This window comes from Orcinus orca, chromosome 20 (assembly GCF_937001465.1).
Source record: "Orcinus orca chromosome 20, mOrcOrc1.1, whole genome shotgun sequence".
NCBI lineage: Eukaryota > Metazoa > Chordata > Mammalia > Artiodactyla > Delphinidae > Orcinus > Orcinus orca.
In genome coordinates, this window is record NC_064578.1 from 54,109,057 (window position 1) to 54,136,476 (window position 27,420).

At 45.7% G+C, this 27,420-nt stretch overlaps 1 protein-coding gene and 1 long non-coding RNA gene across 2 annotated transcripts in view; both read left to right on the plus strand.

The window, feature by feature from the left end:
• Positions 1-27,420, plus strand: part of LOC101279864 (zinc finger protein 160-like) — a 325,017-nt gene that overhangs the window by 192,750 nt on the left and 104,847 nt on the right. The window lies entirely within an intron of this gene.
• Positions 6,683-14,943, plus strand: LOC125962708 (uncharacterized). Its single transcript, XR_007474343.1, has 2 exons — positions 6,683-7,039; positions 14,862-14,943. It is a non-coding gene; the product is annotated as an uncharacterized LOC125962708 (long non-coding RNA).

The following is a 27,420-nucleotide window of genomic DNA, read 5'->3' on the forward strand; positions in this document are numbered from 1 at the left end:
ACTTTTTCATTTTACAACTGAACGTTTGTAACCTCTGACAACATCTCCCCATTTACCCCACCATCCAACCCCTCCTAATACCCTTTATACTCTATGGCCCTATGAGTAAGACATTTCTACTTTCCACCTATAATATCTGCCTTTTTCTGTCATAATAATGTCATAATTTATGGCTGAAATAAATTTTCTATATCCATTCATTTGTCAGACATTTTAGTTCTTTCTACATCTTGGCTGTTGTGAATAATACAGTAATGTTCATTGCAGTGCAAATATTTCCCTCGCTATAATGATTTCATAGCCAGAGGTGGATATCTAGCTTGGATATCTAGCCAGAGGTGGATAACATAAGCGGATAAACTTTAAATGTTTTACATTCTAAAGCAACAAATTAAAATATCACAACTTAATCACCCATATCCAAAGAACTCACCCCCCATCTGTATCCAGTTTCCCCCTCTACCTGACTACTATGTGTTTCTATTTCATTCTTTATCTCCCTATTTCTCTCTTTGTTCCCCTCTACTCTCCTGCTGTCTGCCCTATTTATTTTATCACACCTGTCCTGCCCCACTACTCTGCAACTCGTTCCCCCTCTCGTTGCTCTTTACGCCCAACTTTTCTGATTGTCCTAAATATCCATATATTTCTGCCTCTTTCTTCCTGCATCTCCGCTCCCGCTCTGCCCTCCAGGTTACATTCCTTCTATACCTGTTACACTCCCACTCTATGGCACCCCAGACGACTATGCTTCCTTCCTGCTCTGTCTTCCTCTGCTCTTCTAGTCAACACCTGTCCTCTGTGTCTCTCCCAGGACCACGATGCTCCGAAGGCCTTACTTCTAACTCTTTTATCCTCTCCCCCCACTCTCTGTGAAGTGCTCTCACCACTGCTGTCCCTCCTGCTACAGCTGACGCAGGGCCCCTGTCCCCATGTTGCTCTCCAAACCCAGGAGATCACACTCCTTTATTCACTTCTCTATTTTATCCACCCGCTATTTTAAGAGCTAAATCTGTTTCATTTTACTATCCCTTTGAGAACAATTTCCAGCGAGATGAACTTGTGACGGAAGAATACTGGGTGTCACACGGTTGGCCCTGGTCACCTCCCCCTACACAGGGTGAGCGGAAGAGCTGACTAGAAGAGGAGGCTTGCGGAGCCCAAGTACCGGCCTGAGGAGACGCGAGGACAGAGGCGCTGGGAGGGAGGGAGAGGGTCTCCGGAGGGGGGCGGGGTCTCCAGAATCCCGGGACCCGGGAGAGGACGCGGCCTGTCCGGGAGCGCGGCGGCCGGCGCTGCCCTCTGGGGCGGGGGAGAGAGCGAAGCTGCGGGCGCGCGAATGCAGCTCGCAGAAGGGGACTTTACAAGGGGCAGGCTGAAGTAATAAAGGATTGTAAGCAGAAAAATGTCGCGAAAGGCGCTGTCTCAGTGGACCGAAGGCCGAAAAGCAAAGGGCAAGGACCCTCACAGCGATTTCAAACCCAAAGGAAATTAATACTCGACCTGTAACGGCGACTTCTGGATTTACTTGGGGCGGACGGCGGGCGCTGGGCTATTACGCCCGCAGAACCTCGGAGACCCTAAAGATGGAGTAAGGGGGACCGCGCAGCACAGACTTAACACTAGAAGGAAAAACTTAAGCTCCGCTGTGCGACCTTCACTCTCAGGTCTCCGCTTCCGCTTCCGTAAGAAACTGCGCACGCAGCGCGTACTTCAGAGGCGAGGCTTCCAGGCGGGACTTGGGCGGAGCGCTGAAGGTGAGAGGCGGGGCGAGGAGAGTCCAGGTCTGAGCCCGAGAGCCCGAAAGGCGGGACAGGGGGTAGGACGGGCAGTCAGGGAATGGTGCTTCCCAGTACTTTGAAACCCCTTAAGTTACTGGCTGTTACAGTTTTCAGGTAAAAGCTTACAGCTTTGGGGACCAGTTATGTTGGAAACTAGGATGTTTCCTCCTAACAAGTAGAAAATGATTTTAACAAAAAATTGTTTTTGCCAGCATGTTGCTCACAAGTCCTGCTCCTGAGGCTCAAGCAATTCAGTGGTTGGGAACTTGGGTCTCCAAGTGGTAGCTGTGGGGCAGTCATTGGATGTGGAACATTTCCTGCAATTAGTATTAATTTAAGCAGTTTAAGAAAACAAGAGCTTGACTTGTCTCTGTATTACAAACTAGAATAAAAAATACAAAACTCCGGGACTTCCCTGCTGGCGCAGTGGTTAAGAATTCGCCTGCCAATGCAGGGGACACGGGTTCGAGCCCTGGTCCAGGAAGATCCCACATGCCACGGAGCAACTAAGCCCATGCACCACAACTACTGAGCCTGCGCTCTAGAGCCCACAGGCTGCAACTACTGCAGCCCACATGCCACAACTACTGAAGCCCGCGCTCCTAGAGCCTACATGCCGCAACTACTGAAGCCCGCATGCCACAACTACTGAAGCCCACGCTCCTAGAGCCTGAGCTCTGCAGCAAGAGAAGCCACCACAATGATGAAGCCCGCACACCACAATAAAGAGTAGCTCCCACTCACCGCAACTAGAGAAAGCCTGCGTGCCACAAGGAAGACACAAGGCAGCCAAAAATAAATAAATAAATAATAAATAAATGCAAAACTCTCCCTGGGAAGAATGGGCCATTTCATACTGACACCCTGCAGAACAACTTGTCCTTTCTGTTTCTTATTCAGCCAGGAGGCCAACTCAACACTGCTCAGTTCCAGAGACTCAGGGACAAAACCCAGGGTCTGGGCTTCCCTGGTGGCACAGTGGTTGAGAGTCCACCTGCCGATGCAGGGGATACGGGTTCGTGCCCCCGTCCGGGAAGATCCCACATGCCGCGGAGTGGCTGGACCCGTGAGCCATGGCTGCTGAGCCTGTGCTCCGCAACAGGAGAGGCCGCAGGGGTGAGAGGCCCGCATACCGCAAAAAAAAAAAAACAAAAAAAACAGGGTCTGAGGCTGGAGGACTAAGGTATGTGATAACTTCTGTCAGTAATGATTACTCTTTTTTTTTAATTTTTTTTTAATTTTTAAATTAAAAACATTTTTACTAACCATTGCTTTAAAAAGAGCAATACATTTTTAAAAACTGATATAAATTACATTGTTCTTTTGTTACTGAGTCTAAGCCCCTACTGCTCGCCACATGACAGGCCAACGATCAACAGACGAGTCGTTGGGACAAGGAGTAACGACTTTATTCAGAAAGACAGCAAACCAAGAAGATGGTGGGCTCATGCCCCCAAAGAACCATCTTGCCTGAGTTAGAATTCAGGCTCCTTTTATACTAAAAGGGGAGGCAGGAAAGTCAAACACTTCCTGGTTTCCATCAGCCTCCAGAGGGGGATGTGTCAATTTCTTCCTCCCTGCAGTCATTCACAGGTGGGCCTGGTCAGGAGGTTTCCTTTGAGCTAAACAAAGGTATTTTACCTTAAGGCTCATGACCTGGGAGGCAGGGTTCCCAGAGATGGGCCATTATGTATAATTTAAGCTTCTAGGCAACATCCCTTCAGTGATGAACTTGTGATAGAATACAAAGTGTTCTTCCCTATTACAATTCCCCACTGTCCATTTCCATCCCACAATCTTGTGGGAAAAGGAATGAAGACCCTTCTGCTGAACAGAGGTGAGGAATGTTCCTTAGAATCTTTAGTTAGTCCTTTTTATCTACAACTATTTAAACCTGATGAAACCTCTTAGCAGTTTCTTGTCTAATTCGTAACTGAACTTGGGGTTTTGGTTCCAGTTCAATACATATACTAAATTCCGGTGCTATTTCTTTGGACACAATTAAACAAATTGGTTGCCCCTTCTCCAATGGGCAATGGAGATGGAATTCCCATCTACTTCGGTTGGATGGGCAGACCTGTTGGAGGTATACTCATGAATAAATAGAGCCCAAAGTTTTAATGTGATTGGCCACCGCTAGGTCTTTAGCATTTATAGATTCTCCTGCCTGGGAACACACCTGCAAGGCCTGCCATACAGTATTCTAAAGCGGCTTAATTTAAGCCTGCTTCTGGGAGCCACTGATCCATAGCAGAGCAACTGGCAAGGCCTCATCCCAAATTCAGTGTCTCTTGACATGTTTTAGCGATGTTCCTTTTTAATGTATGATTCATTTTCTCGGTTTTTTTCCTGTTGATTATGGTCTCCAGGATGAATGCAGTTTTAATGCCTTCTTCCAAATCCGGGGATAATATCCCTTAGAAGGGCTTTAACCACTTCAGAGATTTTCTGTCCGTGGGATATGCTTCCACCCATCCTGAAAGAGTGTCCACACAAACACTAGCAGGTTATCTGAAATTTCTTGCAGTTCAAGGCATTTGAGGACGGTCTGTTTTTCAGTCCTGTGTTGGGCAGTTTCCTCTGTGTTGAGTCCCCATCTGTGGAGGTCTGACAGCAGTCTTTGGGTTATTTTTAAGACCTTGTGGGAAAGAGCTTTGTCTCCTTTCCAGGGATTTTCATGAGCCCCATCTGTAGGCTTAAATTAAAGCGTGTTCTGGTGGGACTCCGATGTCAAGCTATTCTGGTGGAAAAACTTCAGGGTGAGGTCTATCAGAAAGTTAATCAGGGCTTCCCTGGTGGCACAGTGGTTGAGAATCTGCCTGCCAATGCAGGGGACACAGGTTCGAGCCCTGGTCTGGGAAAATCCCACATGCCGCAGAGCAACTAGGCCCGTGAGCCACAGCTACTGAGCCTGTGCATCTGGAACCTGTGCTCCGCAACAAGAGAGGCCCGCACACCGCGATGAAGAGTGGCCCCCGCTCGCCACAACTAGAGAAAGCCCTCGCACAGAAAGAAATGAAGACCCAACACAGCCATAAATAAATAAATATTTAATTTTATTTAAAAAAAAAAAAGAAAGTTAATCAGCTCATTCCCCACTGTCAATTTCACCCCCAACTTCTGTGGGGAATTAGGTGCCTCAAGTCCAAGGGAGCCCCTGGGCCTCTTCATTCAGTGTTCCTCTCTTTCTACCATGAGAGGTTCTTGTCTTTTATCGTTCTTCTTCTGTTTTAGCCGAGGGCAACTTTCTCCAATGTTCCCCCTCCTTCCAGTAAGCACATTGTTCCTTCCCCAGTGGGCGCTCACCTCTCTTCAGGTTACTCGCCTTCCGGGAATCCAATGCCACTGTCAAAAGAGTGGCGTGTCGTTTTGCATCTTCATTTTTCTGTTGTTCCCTGTTGAACACTTTAAAAGCAACATCTACCAACTAAGGAGGGTTCACTCCAAATGTACCATCTAATTTTTCCAACTTTCTCCTGATATCGGAGGCACTTTGCCCCAAAAGGTCAAATGTACTATTCTAATATTTTCAGGGGCCTCAGGATCTGCATTAGTATGACGTCTGTAGGCCTGAGGTCTTCATTTGTTTTGCTGAGTGTTGCTCAAACTCTTTTGCTTTGGTTTCCCTTTTCAAGGCCCTGCCAAGGTGCACTAATGAGTGGTGCTCTAATAAGGGCCTTCTTCCCTGACTGGGGTCCCAATTCGGTTCAGCTGTGGGTGCTTCCAAGTGGGCTTCAGGTGTAGGGGATCCTCCCTATAAGGAGGGCTGCGATCTTATGAGGACTGCAATCTTTCCAATTAAACAAGTCTGAGAAACCCAGCCGGCTATTCATTTGCATTTACGCCCCCTATGAGATAACGGCGTAAGGGGAACTGCCCGTCCCGGAAATGGCTCCTGGCCCAAATTGGGTGCCCTGTCGGGTCTCAGATGGCAATACCAGACCAAGTCCCCGTACCCCTGAAACTAACACAGGATTTTCTATCTGACCCCTATAAGGGGCTGTCCTGGGCCTCAGTGTAAGGAATACGGGCTGGATAGGAATGGAAAGTGGTAGAAGGGGTGTATATAGTGGCATAACTGTCAGAGCAGCTGGGACAGCTAGCTCAGCCAGAGGAGTTAAGGTTTGGAGCAACATATCCTCACGCTCATTCCCTACTTTTTTGTATTTTCCCTGATAATACTACCAATCCTTGTGCATAAAGGATTTCATCATTCTTCCCTGCTTTTTCACAAAATACCTACAGAGTCATTCAACAGCCACTGTAAAACTATAGATAACCATTGATCATAGAACCATTAAAAGGTCGAATTTCTTTTTAAGAGGGTATTAAATCATTTGTTGATTACACATGATAATGGATGACACACAAGCTTCATTCCCATCTCTAACTTTATCTGGTATCATAATTCAATTTAGATATATTGCACAGGATGTGCCAACAATCATATTAATAACCAAAAAACTCCATGACTTTGCTTGGGTGACCCTTTTAACGGTGAACTCTAGGTCACGACACAGTAACGGTCAGTTCATAGCTTCTCCACCAAAGCAGGTTGTAAATAAACTTTGAATGGAACCTGGCATCACCCTGAAGGAATTCTAACGTCACACTGTTGGGGTAGTTTACCAAAATGGCTTCAGAGTAAACTAACTACACAGCACATTTAAAAAAAACACACACATTTATTCAGCGTCATGATCAGACTATTACATTTAGCAATCAACAGCATGGGTGCAAAAAAAAAAAAAAAAATCTACATTAAAACCCTTTGTTGGAATGCTTTACACTTTCCACAGAACAAAAACTAAAGTAACCTGTTAGGGCTTCCCTGGTGGCGCAGTGGTTGAGAGTCCGCCTGCCGATGCAGGAGACACGGTTTCGTGCCCCGGTCCGGGAAGATCCTGTGGGACTCGAGGGACATTGTTCCAGCTAATGATTAAGAACTCTCCAGACAATAGGGGCTTCTTAGACAATGGGTGAATTTCCAGGATGTCCGGCCCCCTTCCGAGAAGGAGGGAGATAACAAAATGTAAAAAAGGTGTCTGTCAAAGACCAATCAGGCAGCTGGGGAGAAGGAGGGAGATAACAAAATGTAAAAAAGGTGTCTGTCAAAGACCAATCAGGCAGCTGGGGACAAGTTCCCTCTCTGGTCCGAGCCTAAGCCGGGACCAATCAGCAGGAGAACACAACCAAATCTATAATTTACATACGGGGAAGTGGGAACCTATAAAACTGACATATTCGCGCCCAAAAGGGTTCCTTCTTCGACCTCCTGCGTGAGGACCAAGGAACCCCGGTGCACCGGCCTTCAATAAACCTCTTGCGTTTTGCATCGACTTCCGACTCTTGTTGTTTCCTGGGCGAGTCGAAACTCCTAGGAGACCGCGCAGGTCTAACATTTGGGGGCTCGTCCGGGATTCCACTCGCCCCGGACCACAAGAACATCGGGAGTTGGAGGTACCAGGTAAGCTCGAGCTTGATTGTCTGTTTGTCCCTTGTTCTTTGTGGGCCATTATCGGAGGAAAGCCGTAAGAATCGGCTTATTATGGAATCTGTATCGGACCTCTGGCTAGGCAGACGTGCTAATAGCCGGCGTCCATGAGCCCTAGGGGCCGCCCTGGTGGCTCATCTGGAAGGAGAGGCAAACTCTGTCTCCCCTTCACTCGGTTTCGGCAGTTCCCTTGGTGATAACTGCCATCTGAAGAGGTTTCGGTTTTGAAGCGAGCTCGCGGTGGCCCATGCGTATATGTGTTTCGTGGAGTTTTAACTGTTTCTGTATTGTGGTCTATTCTTCTTCTCTGACGGACGACAATGGGACAAACTATGACGACTCCTCTTTCCCTTACCCTAAGCCATTGGACCGAAGTTCGGGCCAGAGCCCATAATTTTTCGGTAGAGGTAAAGAAAGGAAAGTGGCAGACTTTGTGTGCCTCTGAATGGCCAACATTTCAGATAGGATGGCCCCCCGAAGGATCCTTTTTATTAGACAAGATTAAGCTGCTGAAGTCTAAGATATTTAATATAGATCCCCACGGACACCCAGACCAAGTACCATATGTCTTGGTCTGGGAAGATTTAATTCTCTCCCCACCTCCGTGGGTCCGGCCCTTTGTTTCCTCAACAGGTACGTCCGCGCATACATCAGCAGCGTCGGAGATATTAGCCTTAAAGAAAAACCCCAACACGGAGAAGCTACCCGACGCCCCGGATCCACCGAAGGCGATTTATCCTGACCCGCAGTCCGATTTGCTTCTTTTGGATTCCCCACCCCCTTATCCTCCGGCCCTAAATCCCCTACCACCTAGAGGACCCCCAGCTCCACTGCCCTCGGCACCAAGGGAACCATCCATGATGGAAGAAGAAAGGGGTCCCTCAGCGGGCACTAGGAGCCGTAGGGCTATCTCCCCGGACTCCACTGCCCTACCTCTTAGAGAATATGGCCCCCCCGACGGCCAAGGGAATAGACCTCTCCAATATTGGCCCTTTTCCTCTGCAGATCTTTATAATTGGAAAATGCATAACCCAACTTTTTCCGAAAATCCACAGGCCCTTACCGCTTTAATAGAATCTCTTGTTTTCTCCCACCAGCCCACATGGGATGATTGTCAGCAGCTGCTCCAGACTCTCCTAACGACTGAGGAGAGGCAACGGGTTCTTTTAGAAGCCAGAAAAAAATGTATTAGGCGCCAATGGGCAACCTACCCAGCTGCCTAACGAGATTGATGCTGGTTTCCCACTCGTCAGGCCAAACTGGGATTTCAATGCCCCGGAAGGTAGGGAGCGCCTGAAAATGTATCGCCAGGCTCTGGTGGCGGGTCTCCATGGAGCGGCCAGACGGCCCACTAATTTGGCTAAGGTAAGGGAAGTCACTCAGGGGCCCCAGGAATCTCCAACTGTGTTCCTAGAACGTTTAATGGAAGCCTTTAGACGCTTTACCCCTTATGATCCAACTTCGGAGGAACATAGGGCTACTATAGCAATGGCTTTCATAGATCAAGCGGCCCCTGATATTAAGAAGAAATTACAGAGGCTAGATGGCTTGCAGGGATTTTCGCTTCAGGAGTTAGTAAAAGAGGCAGATAAAGTATATAACAAAAGAGAAACAGAGGAAGAGAAGGAAAAAAGAAAGCAGAAAGAGCAGGAAGCCCGTGAAATAAGACGGGATAAGAGACAGGAGAGGAATTTAAGTAAGATACTGGCCACTGTGGTTGGAGGAAGAAATATAGGGGATAGGAATAGGCAGAAAGGGCGAACGGCAGACAGAAGGCGGCCATTAGACAAGGACCAATGTGCCTACTGTAAAGAAAAAGGACATTAGGCGAGAGAATGCCCTAAAAAAAGAATGGAGGAAGGCCAACCAGAAACAAAATCTTAACATTGGAAGAAGAAGACTAGGGAAGTCAGGGCTCGAACTCTCTCCCCGAGCCCCGGGTAACTCTTAAAGTGGAGGGGGAACCTGTTCAATTTTTGGTGGATACCGGAGCCCAGCACTCCGTCCTTCTCCACTCAAAAGGTCCTATCTCAGCTAAAAGGTCATGGGTACAAGGAGCCACTGGGAATAAACAATATTCATGGACCACACGAAGGACAGTAGATCTTGGGATTGGACGAGTAACCCATTCATTTTTGATTATTCCGGAATGCCCCTATCCTTTGCTGGGAAGAAATTTACTCTCCAAAGTAGGGGCTCAAATCCACTTTCAGCCAGAAGGTCCCACCATAACTGATAATAAAGGAAGGTTACTTCAAATATTGACTATGAAATTAGAAGATGAATATAAATTATACGAGCAGCCTTCATCCTCACGAGTTAATGTTACAGATTGGGTAACTCGGTTCCCTCAAGCCTGGGCAGAAACTGCCGGTATGGGGATGGCCAAAAATCGGCCCCCGGTGCTAGTGGAACTCAAGGCAACTGCCACCCCAATAACGGTCCGTCAATACCCCATGAGTAGAGAAGCCAAAGACGGTATCCGTCCCCATATGCAGAGGCTACTAGACTTGGGCATCTTAATAAGATGTCAATCAGCATGGAACACCCCTCTCCTGCCGGTAAAGAAACCAGGAACAAATGATTATCGGCCGGTGCAGGATCTACGAGAGGTAAACAAACGGGTGGCAGACCTCCACCCCACAGTTCCAAACCCTTACAACCTCCTGAGCACTCTTCCACCTCAACATACGTGGTATACTGTTTTGGACCTTAAAGATGCTTTTTTCTGTTTAAGACTCTCTCCCCTGAGCCAACCCTACTTTGCCTTCGAATGGAAAGATCCAACATCGGGAATGTCTGGTCAGCTGACATGGACACGACTACCTCAGGGATTTAAGAACTCCCCGACCATCTTTGATGAAGCCCTCCATCAGGATTTGGCATTATATAGAGAATCAAATCCCCAGGTAACATTACTCCAATACGTTGATGATATTTTATTAGCTGCTGAGACCCAAGAAGATTGTATCAAGGGTACTGAAAAACTGTTAACGGAACTTGGAACCCTGGGATATAGAGCCTCAGCCAAGAAAGCACAAATATGCCAACAACAGGTCAGTTACCTGGGGTATCTATTAAAAGGGGGGCAAAGATGGCTCACGGAGAGCAGAAAGGATACAGTGGCCCAAATTCCGGCTCCCAAAAACGCCAGGCAGGTTAGAGAATTTTTGGGGACGGCCGGATTCTGTAGACTATGGATTCCAGGGTTTGCTGAGCTGGCGGCCCCATTGTACCCCCTAACCAAAAACAGCACTCCTTTCGTTTGGGGCGATAAGGAACAACGGGCTTTTGACCAAATCAAACGAGCTTTACTTTCAGCTCCAGCCCTAGGACTGCCAGATGTAACCAAACCTTTTCATTTATATGTGGCCGAAAATAAGGGCATTGCAAAAGGAGTATTGACTCAGAAATTGGGTCCCTGGAATCGCCCAGTTGCTTATTTGTCAAAAAAATTGGACCCTGTGGCATCAGGATGGCCCACCTGTTTAAAGATAATCGCTGCAGTGGCCGTTCTAGTCAAAGATGCTGACAAACTAACTTTAGGACAAAATCTAACGATAACAGCTCCTCATGCCCTGGAAAATGTAGTCCATCAACCACCGGATAGGTGGCTAACTAATGCCAGGATGACCCATTACCAAACCCTGTTGCTAAACTCAGATCGCATCAAGTTTGCTCCAGCCACAGGACTCAATCCAGCCACCTTGCTACCTGATCCTGACTTGGAAGGCTCCACCATCATACATGATTGTCAGGAAGTACTGGCCGCAGCACACGGCAGTAGGCCAGATCTGATGGACCTGCCCCTCCCTGATGCTGATTTCACCTGGTTCACGGATGGGAGCAGTTTCCTGGAGGAAGGTAAGCGTCGAACTGGGGCAGCCGTGGTAGACGGAAAACAAGTCATATGGGCAGCGGCGCTACCACAAGGGACCTCAGCCCAACGAGCTGAATTAATTGCCCTGACGAGGGCATTAGAGATGGCAGAGAATAAAAAAGTAAACATCTACACAGACAGTAGATATGCGTTTGCTACCGCTCATATCCACGGTGCCATTTACCAACAGAGAGGGCTACTAACTTCAGGTGGCAAAGAAATTAAAAACAAAGACGAAATCGTGGCTTTGTTGACTGCACTCATGCTTCCTACTAAAGTCAGTATCATCCACTGCCCTGGACATCAAAAAGGAAATACCCCAATAATTAGGGGAAATAATATGGCTGACCAAGTGGCCCGAGAAATAGCATCGGGAGAAGTCATTTTAGGACTGTCAGATAAAGTTCCTGAAAAACCAGGCCGCGATGAAGAAATCATCCCGGCCACAACAAAAGGAACTTTGTCCCCTCAGCAAGCAGAATCCATGTTACAACAGATGCACAGATGGACACATTTGGGGACTAAAAAGATGGTAGCCTTGTTACAAAAAGCCGGGTACAAAACCCCTGAAATGACAAAATTAGCTGAACAAATTGTGCAGGAATGCGTCCCATGTCAACAGGTAAATGCTCACAAAGGGAAACTTGAAACTGGAAAGAGACTCAGGGGGGACCGCCCAGGAACTTACTGGGAGGTGGACTTTACCGAAGTGCGTCCTGGAAGGTACGGTAATAAATACCTTTTAGTTTTTGTAGACACTATTTCAGGATGGATAGAGGCTTTCCCAACAAAGAAAGAAACAGCTGCTGTAGTAGCCAAGAAGATTTTAGAAGAAGTTTTTCCTCGATTTGGAGCACCAAAGGTAATAGGGTCTGATAATGGTCCAGCCTTCGTCGCCCAGGTAAGTCAGGATGTGGCCAGATATTTGGGGACTGATTGGAAATTACATTGTGCCTATAGACCCCAAAGTTCAGGTCAGGTAAAAAGAATGAATAGGACTCTAAAAGAGACCCTAGCCAAATTGTCCTTGGAGACTGGCGGTACCGATTGGACGGTGCTCCTTCCTTTGGCCCTATTCCGGGTTAGAAATACACCTTCCCGATACCATCTTACTCCTTTTGAAATATTATATGGTGCCCCGCCTCCCCTCCTCACTTTAGGAAAAGAAATAAAACCTGATTGTCAAAATAACACTGACTTATATGCTAGGCTACTAGGACTCCAATTGGTCCAGAAAAAAAATATGGTCCCAACTCGCCGAGGCCTACCAACCGGGAACACCGGGAGAAACTCATCCTTTCCAAGTCGGAGACTCCGTATACGTCCGTCGGCATCGAACCCAGACGTTGGAACCTCGATGGAAAGGACCATACACCGTCCTCCTCACCACCCCAACGGCCATAAAAGTGGACGGCATCGCTGCCTGGATCCATGCTTCACATGTGAAGGCTGCACCAGCGACGGCATCATCAGGATGGCGGGCCCAAAGAACCGACAACCCGCTCAAACTCAAGCTTCTACGAACCTAAGACTTATAATTTTGGTTTTACTGCCTTTACTGACTGTAAGTGATTTTAACCCTCACCTCCCCCAACGTTTAACTTGGCAGGTAATTTCTCAGACTGGAGATGTAACCTGGTCCATTAGTCATACTGCACCCCCCTGGACCTGGTGGCCAGATCTTTTTTCCTGATGTTTGTAAATTGGTTATAGGAACACCTTATTAGGATACAGAAGATTCTCATGATATGAACACTGCCCCTTCCAAAGTTTCGGAAACTGATTAGTTCGGGCCGGGTTGCAAAAATGCAGGCAAAAGAATGATGCTTGGTATCCTCACTTTCTACGTATGACCCGGGTTCCACTGCCCTCGATCTCTGAATTATAAATGTGGTGGAACTGAAAACTTTTATTGCAAAAGCTGGGGATGTGAAACTACCGGGGATACTAATTGGAAACCCACCTCAACTTGGGATTTTATTACTGTAACGGCTAATTATTCTCATAATGAGGATACCGGACACCGGAGTAAATGTTCAGGATGGTGTCATCCCCTTAAAATTTCCTTTAGTAATCCCAGAAAAAGAGATAAAAAATGGGTAAATGGCCACTCATGGGGCATTAGATTTTACAAGAATGGATATGATTTGGGAATATTAATGACCCTTAAGCTAAAGATTGAGACTCCTGCTCCTATATCAATAGGCCCAAATCCCGTACTTGGCCCCCCTTTGCTTCCCCCGGCCCCTTCAACTACGTCAACAAAGAATGAGACTAATGAAACCTCTGGATCCAAAGAACCCACAGTTAAGCCTGGGACTCCTCAGGATAGGATGCTTTCTTTGGTGCAGGCAGCCTTTACGGTCCTTAATGCTACAAACCCGGAGGCTACAAAATCATGTTGGCTCTGTTATGCTGCCCCTCCCCCTTATTATGATGCTATAGGATATAGTTCTAATTATATTAATGTCAGCTCCCCGGACCATTGTCAATGGAAACAGAAAGGGAACAGTAAATTAACTCTGTCTTCGGTTTCTGGAAATGGTACTTGTATAGGAACACCTCCCCAGTCCCATCGACACCTTTGTCATGATTTCAGCCTCCCTTCAGGCTCGGGATATCTTGTACCTCCCCAAGATGGATGGTGGGCATGTAACACGGGGCTAACCCCTTGTGTCTCTCTAGAGGTTCTCAACAATTCAGCTGATTTTTGTGTGCTAGTGCAATTAGTTCCTAGACTTATCTATCATTCAGATTCGTCCTTCTTAGATGAATACGAGGGAAAAACAAGAAGGAAGAGAGAACCTGTAATCCTCACATTGGCTGTCCTTCTAGGACTAAGAATATCTGCCGGGATAGGAACAGGAACCACAGCCCTCATACAACAACCCCAGTATTATGCAAGTTTAAGACAGGCTGTAGACATCGACCTTCGGGCATTAGAAAGTTCCATAACTCAACTAAAGGAATCACTCACCTCACTTTCAGAAATGGTGTTGCAGAATAGAAGAGGCCTAGATTTGCTGTTTCTTAAAGAAGGGGGATTATGCGCCGCTCTAAAAGAAGAATGTTGCTTTTATATTGATCATTCAGGAACCATTACCAAAACCATGGATAAACTCGGGGAACGCTTAGATAAAAGGCAAAGGGAGAGAGAAAACGAAAAAGGATGGTTTCAATCATGGTTTGATAAATCCCCCTGGTTTACCACCTTAATCTCTACTCTGTTGGGACCTCTTATTGTTTTATTGTTGATTTTAACTTTTGGACCATGTGTTCTAAATCGCTTGATAGCATTTATTAGAGAACGTATCAGTACTGTACAAGTTCTAATGTTAAGGCAACAGTACCAAAGTTTACGAACAGAAGGTTGAGATTCCATGATTGGAATCAATAGTCACAAGAAAAAGGGGGGAATGTGGGACTCGAGGGACATTGTTCCAGCTAATGATTAAGAACTCTCCAGACAATAGGGGCTTCTTAGACAATGGGTGAATTTCCAGGATGTCCGGCCCCCTTCCGAGAAGGAGGGAGATAACAAAATGTAAAAAAGGTGTCTGTCAAAGACCAATCAGGCAGCTGGGGACAAGTTCCCTCTCTGGTCCGAGCCTAAGCCGGGACCAATCAGCAGGAGAACACAACCAAATCTATAATTTACATACGGGGAAGTGGGAACCTATAAAACTGACATATTCGCGCCCAAAAGGGTTCCTTCTTCGACCTCCTGCGTGAGGACCAAGGAACCCCGGTGCACCGGCCTTCAATAAACCTCTTGCGTTTTGCATCGACTTCCGACTCTTGTTGTTTCCTGGGCGAGTCGAAACTCCTAGGAGACCGCGCAGGTCTAACAATCCCACATGCCGTGGAGCGGCTGGGCCCGTGAGCCATGGCCGCTGAGCCTGCGCTTCTGGAGCCTGTGCGTCCGGAACCTGTGCCCCGCAACGGGAGAGGCCACAACAGTGAGAGGCCCGCGTACCGCAAAAAATAAATAAATAAAATAAAAAAACCTGTTATACGATTAGCCACAAATACAGTCCTCGAGGTTTTTTTCCCCACACACGAGTACTGTCTAAAACATGTCTTCTTGGTAGCAGTTAGGCCCGGCCACCACTGTGCTTGACTGAGTTCACAAATCTTTTGTAACCTGGAGTTTCCCCGTCACTTCTCTGTCTCTCCTCTCCTGCTAAGCTTTGCTTCCCGGGAGTAGTTAAACCCTTCTGCCCCCACCACAGCTCCTGCTGCGGCTGGAACCGCCACAGCCACCTTGGTTTTGTGGTTTGGCAAAGTATTGGTCTCCACCACCACAGGGGCCAGCACTTCTGCCTCCAAAGTTTCTTCCTTTCATGGGTCCAAAATTTGCAGATTGTTTGTTGTAACTGCCAGAATCATTGTAGCTTCCACCACCTCCAAAATGGCTTCCATCGTTACCGAACCCATTATAGCCATCCCCACTGCCACCATATCCCCCGCCACCGCGGCTGCCACCAAAGGCACCTCGGCCACTGAAGTCTCCTCCACGACCAAACCTGTCATTCGCACCAAAACCCCCTCCACGACCACCACCAAAGTTTCCAGAACCACTTCGACCTCTGGCTGGATGGGGAACTAGCCATCTCTTGCTTAGACAGGGCTTTCCTTACTTCACAGTTGTGGCCATTCACCGGGTGGTATTTCTGACTGACAGTCTTGTCTACAGAGTCATGGTCATCAAAGGTTACGAAAGCAAAGCCTCTCTTTTTGCCACTACCTTGGTCAGTCATGGTTTCAGTCACTTCAGTCTTCCCATACTGTTCAAAATAATCTCTTAGGTGATGTTCTTCAGCACCTTCTTTAATGCCACCAACAAAAATCTTTTTCACAGTTAAGTGGGCACCAGGTCTTTGAGAATCTTCTCTTGAGACGGCCCTTTTTGGTTCCACAACTCTTCCATCCACCTTGTGTGGCCTTGCATTCATGACTGCATCCACCTCCTCCACAGTGGCATATGTGACAACCCTGAAGCCTCTGCAGCGCCTGGTGTTTGGATCCCTCGTGGCCACACAATGTGTGAGCATTCCCCGCTGCTCAGAATGGCTCCTCAGACACTCATCAGTTGTTTCAAAGCTCAAACCTCCGATAAAGAGCTTCTGCAGGGCTTCCCTGGTGGCACAGTGGTTGAGAGTCCGCCTGCCGATGCAGGGGACACGGGTTTGTGTCCCGGTCCAGGAAGATCCCACATGCCGCGGAGCGGCTGGGCCCGTGAGCCATGGCCGCTGAGCCTGCGTGTCCGGAGCCTGTGCTCCGCAACGGGAGAGGCCACAACAGTGAGAGGCCCGCGTACCGCAAAAAAAAAAAAAAAAAAGTCAGACCAATGAACAGTTTTTCTTTTACACCCAGAGGTCAACAAGGTAGGAAAGCCCCCATATGGAAGAGTGGATGATTAGGTGGCCTGAGGCTACATTCCCAGGGGATGTTTTACACTAAAGTCTCCTACTTGGAGGAGATGTTCAGGCAGTGCTGTTGTTCTGAATTACAATGCTCAAAAGCGGTCTAAAATAGTGACCTTGGGAGGGGAGAAAAGCCTACTAAATTTTGATTAAATCATGGTAACGGGGCTTCCCTGGTGGCGCAGTGGTTGAGAGTCCGCCTACCAATGCAGGGGACACGGGTTCGTGCCCCGGTCCGGGAGGGTCCCACATGCCGCGGAGCGGCTGGGCCATAGCACGTCTGGGGCCTGTGCTCCACAGCGGGAGAGGCCGCAGCAGTGAGAGGCCCGCATAACATAAAAAAAATAAAAAAAAAAAAAAATCATGGTAACGGTCATTGTACCCAGTGATCACTGAGGACAACTGAGGATGACACTGAGGCTGGGAATTTGGAGTATTCCTATCTGGCTGGTTCCTAAGGAAACAAGGGAGCTATCTTGAGTCACGCTAAAATTGACAGGGAGGTGTAGTTCTTGGCTAAGTAAGCTGTTTCCTTTAGCACAAAAGAAGAAAAGGAGCTCTTTAACCTTTGATATTTTCAAGTTACAGAGTTTAAGTAAAGTCTAACATTTTCACTCCGTAATATGACAGAAAGCGAAATTCAAAAAATAATAAATACATGTGTTATATTTGAATAAAGGAATATTAGAAAATTTAAACTAATACTGGTAATAACAAACTTGCCCAGGAACCTTAGCGTTTATGACTTTGGATGGCATTGAAGGACCCTTCATACTCATTGTGCCTGTGTTGTGACTCTCCCTGTCACATACAAGAGAAATCATTAAGTGCTGAAATATGTTGCTCTAAATCACCAAGTCAGAAATCTATGAACCATAAACTGAACAAAATCCTAGAGGATATTTTCAGACCAAAATTTAGTCTTAACTGAGCTCATCCAGTTCCGAGGCTTCCTCATTCAGAGGAAGGCGGCACCATGAAATAGGGCAATTTCAGTGAGATTATTTACAAATATTTGATCATGATAAACCAGTTGGAAGTTTTATAACTGAAAACACAAAGCCCCTTAAGGGTAGTTAGACAATGAACGTAATATATTTGCAATTGAATTAAAAACAAATGAATCTACTATACAAGTGTACTTATTTACAAAACAGAAATAAACTCAAAAACATAGAAAACAAACTTATCGTTACAAAAGGGGAAAGTGGGGGAGGAATAAATTAGAGTTTGGGATTAACAGATATACAGCACTATATATCAAATAGACAAAAAACAAATACCTACTGTACAGCACAGGGAACTAAAATCAATATCTTGTAATATCCTATAATGGATTAGAATCCAAAACAGAATATATATATGTGAATCACTTTACTGTACATCTGAAACTAACACGACATGGTACATCAGCTATACTTCAATCATGGTACATCAGCTATACTTCAATAGAAATAAATAAGTATGGAGGCTCCTTAAAAAACTACAAATAGAACTACCATACGACCCAGCAATCCCACTATTGGGCATATACCCTGAGGAAACCATAATTCAAAAAGAGTCATGTACCACAATGTTCACTGCAGCACTACTTTCAATAGCCAGGACTTGGAAGCAACCTAAGTGTCCATCGGCAGATGAATGGATAAAGAAGATGTGGCACATATATACAATGGAATATTAGCCATAAAAAGAAATTAAATTGAGTTATTTGTAGTGAGGTGGATGGACCTAGAGTCTGTCATACAGAGTGAAGTAAGTCAGAAGAGAAAAACAAATACCATATGCTAACACGTATATATGGAATCTAAAAAAAAAAAAAAAATGGTTCTGAAGAACCTAGAGGCAGGACAGGAATAAAGATGCAGACGTAGAGAATGGACATGAGGACACAGGGAGGGGGAAGGGTAAGCTGGGACTAAGTGAGAGAGTAGCATGGACATATATACACTACCAAATGTAAAATAGATAGCTAGTAGGAAGCAGCCACATAGCACAAGGAGATCAGCTCGGTGCTTTGTGACCAGCTAGAGGGGTGGAATAGGGAGGGTGGGACGGACACACAAGAGGGAGGGGATATGGGGATATATGAATACATATAGCTGATTCACTTTGTTATACAGCAGAAACTAACACACCATTGTAAAGCGATTATACTCCAATAAAGATGTTAAAAATAAATAAATAAGAATAAATGCGGGACTTTCCTGGTGGTCCAGTGGGTAAGACTCTGTGCTCCCAATGCAGGGGGCCCAGGTTCCATCCCTGGTTGGGGAACTAGATCCCGCATGCATGCCGCAACTAAGAAGTCCGCATGCCGTAACTAAAAGATCCCGCATGCCACAACGAAGATCCCGCGTGCTGCAACTAAGATATGGCGCAGCCTAAATAAATAAATAAATAGTTTTTTAAAAAGAGTAAATGCATGTTCTAATGGCAAGAGGCAATATATGAGAAGGAATAGGGGTAATAATTTAGGAAGTGAATCCAAGGGTTAAAGGTGGAGTAATTACTGGAGATAATGAGTTCTCACCTATAACCTTGACTTTGGGAGGTTAAGATGGGTATGGTAAAAAAAAAGGTCATTGAAAGTGTACCAGTTAACTGGCTACAAGTTTTGCTATGGTAACAAATATTCCTGCATTCTCAATGGCTTACAACAAGAAACACTGATTGCTTCCTTATATTATATGAATCATTATTCACCTCTTGCTTCTTTCAATAATTTGATTGTCATTCCCGGTAAAATTTCAGTCTATCCAAGACCATTCTTGCAGTAGAGAGAAGACAGGGTTATATGAAGCAAATAAAAGCTTTGATTTCAGGTTGAAACATGCCATTCTACTCACACCATACTGGCCCGGGAACTCAAAAGGCATAAATGAGCAAGGAAGTACAATCCTCTCAAAGGGAAGTAAGGGTTGCCTAAGTCAAGCAGCCAACCTTGTTATCAAAGGGCAGACATGTATAATCTCACAGGGTGATAATTAATAGGTAATTATTACAATATATGATACTGCAGCTTCCGTCACAAATAATTTGTCCCTCCTCTGTTCACAATAAATAAAACTACTAATTTCAAATGAAATAGGGAATATTACTACAGAACATGAATACATCAAAATGATATAAAGAAGCTATGATAAAACTCTACACATTATACCTAACAACTCAATAGCACATTAAAACGATTATATACCATGGCTAATGGGAATGTATTTTTAAAATATAAGGATGGTTCAACATATGGAAATCGTTCAATGTAAAACAGCATGTTAACAGAATGAAAGAAAAAGACAACATGATCATCTCTACTGATGCAGAAAAAGCAGTTGACAAATGTCAACAGTCTTTTATGATAACAACACTCAATCAACTAAAAATAGACAAAAATTCCTCAACATTAAGGACATACAGTAACAGCCCATGGCTAACATCATACTCAACAGATTTTCCTCTAAGATCAGGAACAAGACATGGATATCTGCTCTCACTGTTTCTAAAAACGAATTACTAGAAAGCCTAGCAGGAACACATAGGCAGAAAAAAGTAAGTACATAAACGGTATCCAAATAGAAAAAGGAAGCAAAATTATCTCTGTTGACAAACAACATGTTCTAGTATGCAGAAAACCCTGAAGGTTCTGCAAAATAAACCTGCTAGAAATAATGAAGGAATTCAGAAAAATTATGAGATAAAATCAACAAATAAAATCAACTGTGTTTCTATAAATTAAAAATGAACAATCAAGAAGGAAATTCAGGGGGGGTTCCCTGGTTCCCTGGTGGTCGAGTAGTTAGGATTTGGCGCTTTCACTGCTGTGGTCCGGGTTCAATCCCTGATCGGGAAACTGAGATCCCTCAAGCAGTGCTGTGTGGCACAAAAAACAACAACAAAAAACACTCCTTAAAAAAAAACAAGGAAATTCAGAAACAACTCTATTAACCATAACATCAAAGAAATAAGTAAAATACTTGGAATAAGCTGACATTTAAAGGGAAAGATTTTGTACACTGTAAACTAAAAACACAGCTGAAAAATATTAGAAAGGACACAATGCAAAGATATCCCAAGTTCATTAATTGGTAGTCAATATTTTCTAGATGTAAATACTACCCAAAGCAATCAACAGAGTCAACCCAATCCCTAGTAAATCCCAAGAGTGTCTCTTGAAGGAATAGATGAACACATCCTAAGAGTCACTGCCCTTGAGAAATGGTTTGTGATATTCCTCAAAATCAGAAAAAACCCTTTGGAAAGACTTATCAGCCAGGCTCTGTTGATACTTTGTCTCATATCCTAGAACATGCTGACCACTCCACTACATAGCTTGAAATGGTGATTTTGTATGCTGCAGGAAAATATTACAACATATGACGGAAACTGTTCTACATCAAAAACTTCTGTTACCCAGCAAACCCACACGATGGAGAGTCCACCTGAAGTTGTGCATTAACTAAGGGTGGCTCATCACAGCAGAGAAACTGGATAAAATTTCAGACCCTAGGACTAGGTATTTCAAAAACAAGTTTCAGAGGCAAAATCATGTCAACTTAGGAGAATATGAAATCAAGAAGAGTATACATTCCCCAACTTGACAGAGCAGTACAAGAGCAAAACAAAATACAAGATTTGTAGGTCAGATATTATACGATGAAACCATGTGATCTACCCACAGGAGACAAACTAAAAGGCTGAAAGATGCATATTCATCCTTTGAGGGACTGCGGACTAGAAATAGGATCTCTCTGGGACTTACACTCTAACAATCTTTATACTCTATGGCTCTATGAGTTTGACATTTCTAGTTTCCATATATAATACCTTTCTTTTTTGTCACAATGTCATCATTTATGGCTGACATGTATTTTCTATATCCATTCACTTGCCAACAGGCATTTTAGTTCTTTCTACATCTTGGCTGTTTTGAATAATGCAATAATATTCATTGGAGTACAAATACTAACCTCACTATGATGATGTGATTTCATTTGGATATGTAGCCAGACGTGGGTGTCATAGACTGTGTGCCTGTTCTATGTTTATTTTATTAAGGAAACTCCATAGTGTCTTCAATAAAAGCCCTAACACTTACATTCCCACCAACAAAGCACAAGGGTTCCCTGTTCTGTGTATTGTGCGTGCGCGTGTGTATTTTCACACAGGTAGGGAGAGGACAGTAGAGGAACCAGCACTGACCTGGCAGCCAGAAAGTAGCAGCTACAGCTTCCCAAGGATGAGCCTCTGGGCTGCAGATCACTGTGGTGCTACTTGCCCTCTGATTCTTGGAAAAATCTTTCACTACATCAGAGAACTTAATGGCCCCTCTCCAGTTGTGTCCACAGACACATCCCTAGCAGAATATCCCTAACGAAAACCTTTTGCCATTCAAAGCTTAGTACTCATAATTTTCCTTCTGGACTCAAATGAACTTACAAACTCTCATGGGGTCCAACACAGTCTCCGTACAATCTGTATCAACTCATCCTACTGTAAAATACGAGAAAACATTCTACTTCAATAAATCACGCCTGAGGGAAAACTACATATATTTTCCTTCACCATGACCACAGACCAAACACTGTCATCTCCAAAAAACTATATATAAAAGAAAGATGTTTCCAGTGGTGCACATGCCCCAGTGATAACCCCAAATCTCCCACGGAAACACTCCAAATTCTCTTCTGTATCTTTCACAGTGCATCTAAAACTTTCTTCATTTGGGACCCAAAATACTAAAAAATACCAAAGATAACTCACAACACGATCACTGAAATTTTCCCTGTATTACTCTAACAATCGCACAATGATTCTACACCATCCAAAAGACCCAACAGAAGTCACCTGTGGTGTGGAGGCTGTAGGGCACCCTCTAGATGAATAGACTGAGGACAAGGCACCCATCCTCATGCACCCAAAGATCCCTGTGGGCTCAGCTCAGGCCATACTTCTCACAACACTGGAGAAAAATGTTTTTCTCTGCCGAAATCCACTGGCTTCATTTGTCCCCAGGTATAACCATGAAATATCCAAATAAACCAATGCATGGAAACCTCAGTCTCAGCAGCTATGTCCCAGGGAACCTGAGCTAAGACACTACGGCACCTCAAACCATGCAATGCACCCGCAACTACCCATAAACCCAACAACAGGTGCTCCTGCCAGAACTGACACATCCCTTGCCACAAACCCCTTGAGACCAAAGCGACAGCTGAACACACCATTCATGGGGCTCATCTTGATGCTTGCCCTTGCGGCCATATCCAGCCTATAGAACCCTACAGGGCCCCCTTCAATTTCCCCATTTTTCCACCTCTCCTCATGCAAACACGGGCAAAGAGGGCTAAAAGGCACAAGTATCTGTCTGCAAAGGCATCGCAACAGGAATATTCACAAGAAACCATCCAAAGGACGCTGGGCCTTCAGTATGAAGGTCAAGAAGTTGACCCTCCTGGGAAAATTTACCAGCAACTGGGGACGTTATGGACTTCAGTTACAAAGGCATCGGAATTCAGTGAGGAAGTCTCAAAGAGAGAGGGTCCCCAGGTCTCTTGTCTCCTGTTCTCCCAACTCACAGGTAATTAAAAGATTAATTAGGGCTTCCCTGGTGGCGCAGTGGTTGGGAGTCCGCTAGCTCTTTGACAGGGACTTCCTTCATTCCCCTTAGGTTCTGGATTTATGCCCCCCACTTAGCACAGTGAAATCACTATCCTGGACTCTGAGCACATGAAATGCTTGAAGGCAAAGCTCCTGTCCAAGGTGGCGACTGGTCACTGGATGTGCAGAGACTGGAATACCTGGGGGCTACAGGGGAGCAGTGACACAGGAGACTAAACACAGGGACACCTCAGGACACTGCATGAGGACATCAGATTTGTAGGGCTTTTTACAGCTCCCTACATCTTTTTGCTTTCGAGTAATTAAGTAGCCACATGGGGTAAGGATCAATTAAAGTCGAAATGTCCAGAACAAATATGGGAACCACCCTCATCACCTACCCTATTCACCTGGTTTCTCCTTAGGGGAGATTACTCAGCCCATCCCACAGTCCTAGCTTCTAAACACATCCCCAGAGTGAGACGTTGCAGCCATCCTCAGAAGGAGAGGAAAACGTGTGCTCTTCAGTGAAGTGAAAATGGGAAAGACTCCAAATAATCAATGGAGAAGGGCATTTCTCATGAGGGTGATTGATGTAGGGACAATAAAACCATTAGTGTGACAAGAGATTGTCAGGAGGGGCTGGGGAGACCTCCCTGAGCCTAGACCTGAAGGAGGACAGAGGGCCTGACCCATGGTGACTTAAAGGGAGAAGGTAAGAAAGGAACTAAGATCTGAGACAGAAAAGGTTTTGGTGTTTGGGAACAAAGAAAAGGTGAATGTGACCAGGGCAGAGTGAACCATGAGAAAAGGTTAAGCTCCCAGGATGAGGCTGGAGACCCCGGCAGGGTCCTGAGGATGACACAGGGCTGTGTACCCACAGTGAGGAGTCAGGATTTTGTCCAGCGGACAAACGGTAGCCAGTGGAGGTCTGAGTGTAAGAACTGAGAATTAAAATTAGGGGCTTCCCTGGTGGCGCAGTGATTAAGAATCCGCCTGACAATGCAGGGGACACGGGTTCGAGCCCTGGTCCGGGAAGATCCCACATGCTGCCGAGCAACTAAGCCCGTGTGCCACAACTACTGAGCCCGCATGACACAACTACTGAAGCCCATGCGCCTAGAGCCCATGCTCCACAACAAGAGAAGCCACCACAATGAGAAGCCTGTGCACTGCAACTAAGAGTAGCCCCCGCTCACCACAACTAGAGAAAGTCCGCGCACAGCAACGAAGACCCAACGCAGCCATAAGTAAATAAATAAAATAAAATAAGTTAAAATTAAAACTCTAAATTCAACTGGGCACTGCCACACACAAACTCACGCCCAACTGGGCCAATCATTTCAAGGGTCTCTGTTGCTCAAATGAAGAATTTCTGGTGGAGTCGATCACCTCCATGTTACGAGTGGGCTCTCTGAGGCAGTTATGAGAAAGTCTGAGTTGAGTGAACAGAATCGGGCGTAACTGAATTCTAAAAAGGTCACCCGAAGGGTTAAGTGGGAAGAGTCTGTCCTTATTGCTCATCCTATTTAAAACACCATCTATCACGGGTCTGAGCAATGGAAACTTCTCTTTCAAGGTCAGATCACACTGGTACCAACCATTTAATTCTTCTTTTCCAGAAAAATCACATTAAAATAACTTAAAAATACAGGGAGTTTTCAGTTGCCCTAGTGGTTAGGATGCTGGGCTTTCACTGCCCTGGCTCGGGTTCAATGCCTGGTCAAGGAACGGAGATCCTGAAAGCTGTGCAGCATGGCCACTGCAAAAGCACAGCTGTTGGTGCAGAAAACATTGTAAGGGGTCAGCTGAGAAATAAGCTCTCAGCAAACTTCTTCATCATGAATAGAGAGACTCTGTTGGAAGCTTCCAAGTCAATCTAGTCCATCCTTCATCATTTGTACAGAACAGGTAAGAGGGACCTGAGGAAAAAATCTTCCTATCATCTCACAGCCATTTTAACATACCACAGAAAAAGGAAGAAAACAAAATATAAGGCTAACTGGCTAAACTTGATTTTGAATGTTAATATAAAACATCATTGGGGCTTCCCTGGTGGCGCAGTGGTTGAGAGTCCGCCTGCCGATGCAGGGGACATGGGTTCGTGCCCCGGTCCAGGAAGATCCCACATGCCACAGAGCGACTGGGCCTGTAAGCCATGGCCGCTGAGCCTGCGCGTCCGAAGCCTGTGCTCCGCAACGGGAGAGGCCGCGACAGTGAGAGGCCCGTGTACCGCAAAAAAAAAAAAAAAAGATGCCACCAGAAAAAAGAAAATTACAAGCCAATATCACTGATGAACATAGACGCAAAAATCCTCCACAAAATACTAGCAAACCGAATCCAACAGTACATTAAAAGGATCATACACCATGATCAAGTGGGATTTAACCCAGGGATGCAAGGATTTTTCAATATCTGCACATCAATCAGTGTGATACACCACATGAAAATGAAGTTAGGGACTTCCCTGGTGGTGCACTGGTTAAGAATCTGCCTGCCAATGCAGGGGACACGGGTTCCAGCCCTGGCACGGGAAGGTCCCACATGCCACAGAACTAAGCCCGTTCGCCACAACTACTGAGCCTGTATGCCACAACTACTGAAGCCCGCGTGCCTAGAGCCCATGCTCTGCAACGAGAAGCCACTGCAATGAGAAGCCCGCTCACCACAACTAGAGAAAGCCTGCGAGCAGCAACGAAGACCCAACGCAGCCAAAAATAAATAAATAATGAAGTTATCTTCTGATACAAATAATTACTAAATGCACAAATCTTATAAACAGTTTTGCAATTGTCATCCTCATCTGTAAACCTAAGTAAACAAATTTTATATTTACTATATTCTAAAGCCACAAATCAGCATATCACAACTTAATCATCCATATCGAGACAATTCACCATCCATCTGGATCCAGTTTCCCCAACACTACCTGCACTACTGTGCGTTTCCATTTCATTCTCTTTATCTTTCTCCCTTTTTCTATTTTGTCTCTGTTTTTCTTCCCCTCCACTCTGCTGGTGTTCTTGTTACGGATCAGGATTTTTGGGCTCCTTTATCAATAGAAATTGCTAAGAGTCCACACAAGAAATTCAGGCAAGGCTTTATTGGGACTCATGCAGCAACAAGTAACAGGATCCCTTGCTCGCTCCCAGGGTCAGGGGGCAAGTTTGTCCCTTATATGGAGTGAGGTAGGGGTGGGTCCAGGGGTCAGGCTGGAGCGGTGTGCAGGGTGCATGCACAGTATCCTGTTTTTGCACCCAACACCTCAGAAGTGGCAATTGGGTTTTTAGTTTCTTTGTATATTGTTTATAATTTGCCCCAACTGTTCATGCACACAGTTATTTTTAGTTCCTTCTACTTTCTTTGTATTCTGTTGCTCCAGATGTTTGTCCAGGTGTAAGCACTGCAGCAAAGGTTGCCAGGCCCCAGATGCCAAACTGTCTCATTCTTGCCCTCCTATATCGACCCTCACATGTGTCCAGTCCACTCTGCAACTTGTTTCCCCTCTTATGGCTCTTTCCCAAAACCTTTCTGATTACCCTAAATCTCTGGATATTCGTGCCTCTTTCTTCCCCCCATCTCTGCTCCCTCTCTGCCCTTGGGTTACAGTCTTTCTATTCCTGTTATGCTCCCTTTGTCCCCACTCTCTAGCACCTCCAGGTGGCTATGCTTCTTTCCTGCTCGTTTTCTTCCTCTGCTCCTGAAATCTTTGTTTCTTCTATCTCTCCAGGCACCATGTTGCTCTGAAGGCCAAGGTTCCAACTATTTTGTCTTCCACCGCCACGCTATGTGTTGCCTCTCCACTGTTATCCCCCTCCTGCCAATGATCCTAGGTCCCTCCCACTATGTTGCTCTCCAGTCCCGCAGATCCTATTTTAATTACTTCTATATTTTATCACAGTGCAAGACTTTCAAGGCTAAATTTATTTTATGTTACTATTCCTCTTCAAGATCCTCAGCCATGGTTCACGTTCCCTTCGATTCGCCCTCTTTTTTTTTTTTTTTTTTTGCGGTACGCGGGCCTCTCACCGCTGCGGCCTCTCCCGCTGCGGAGCACAGGCTCCGGACGCGCAGGCCCAGCGGCCATGGTCCACGGGCCATGGCTCCCGGACCGGGGCACGAACCCGCGCTCCCTGCATCGGCAGGCGGACTCTCAACCACTGCGCCACCAGGGAAGCCCCGCCCTCATTCTTTTCTCCTCAGTTTTTCTCCTTGTCTCTCAGTCACTGTGTCTCTGCTTCT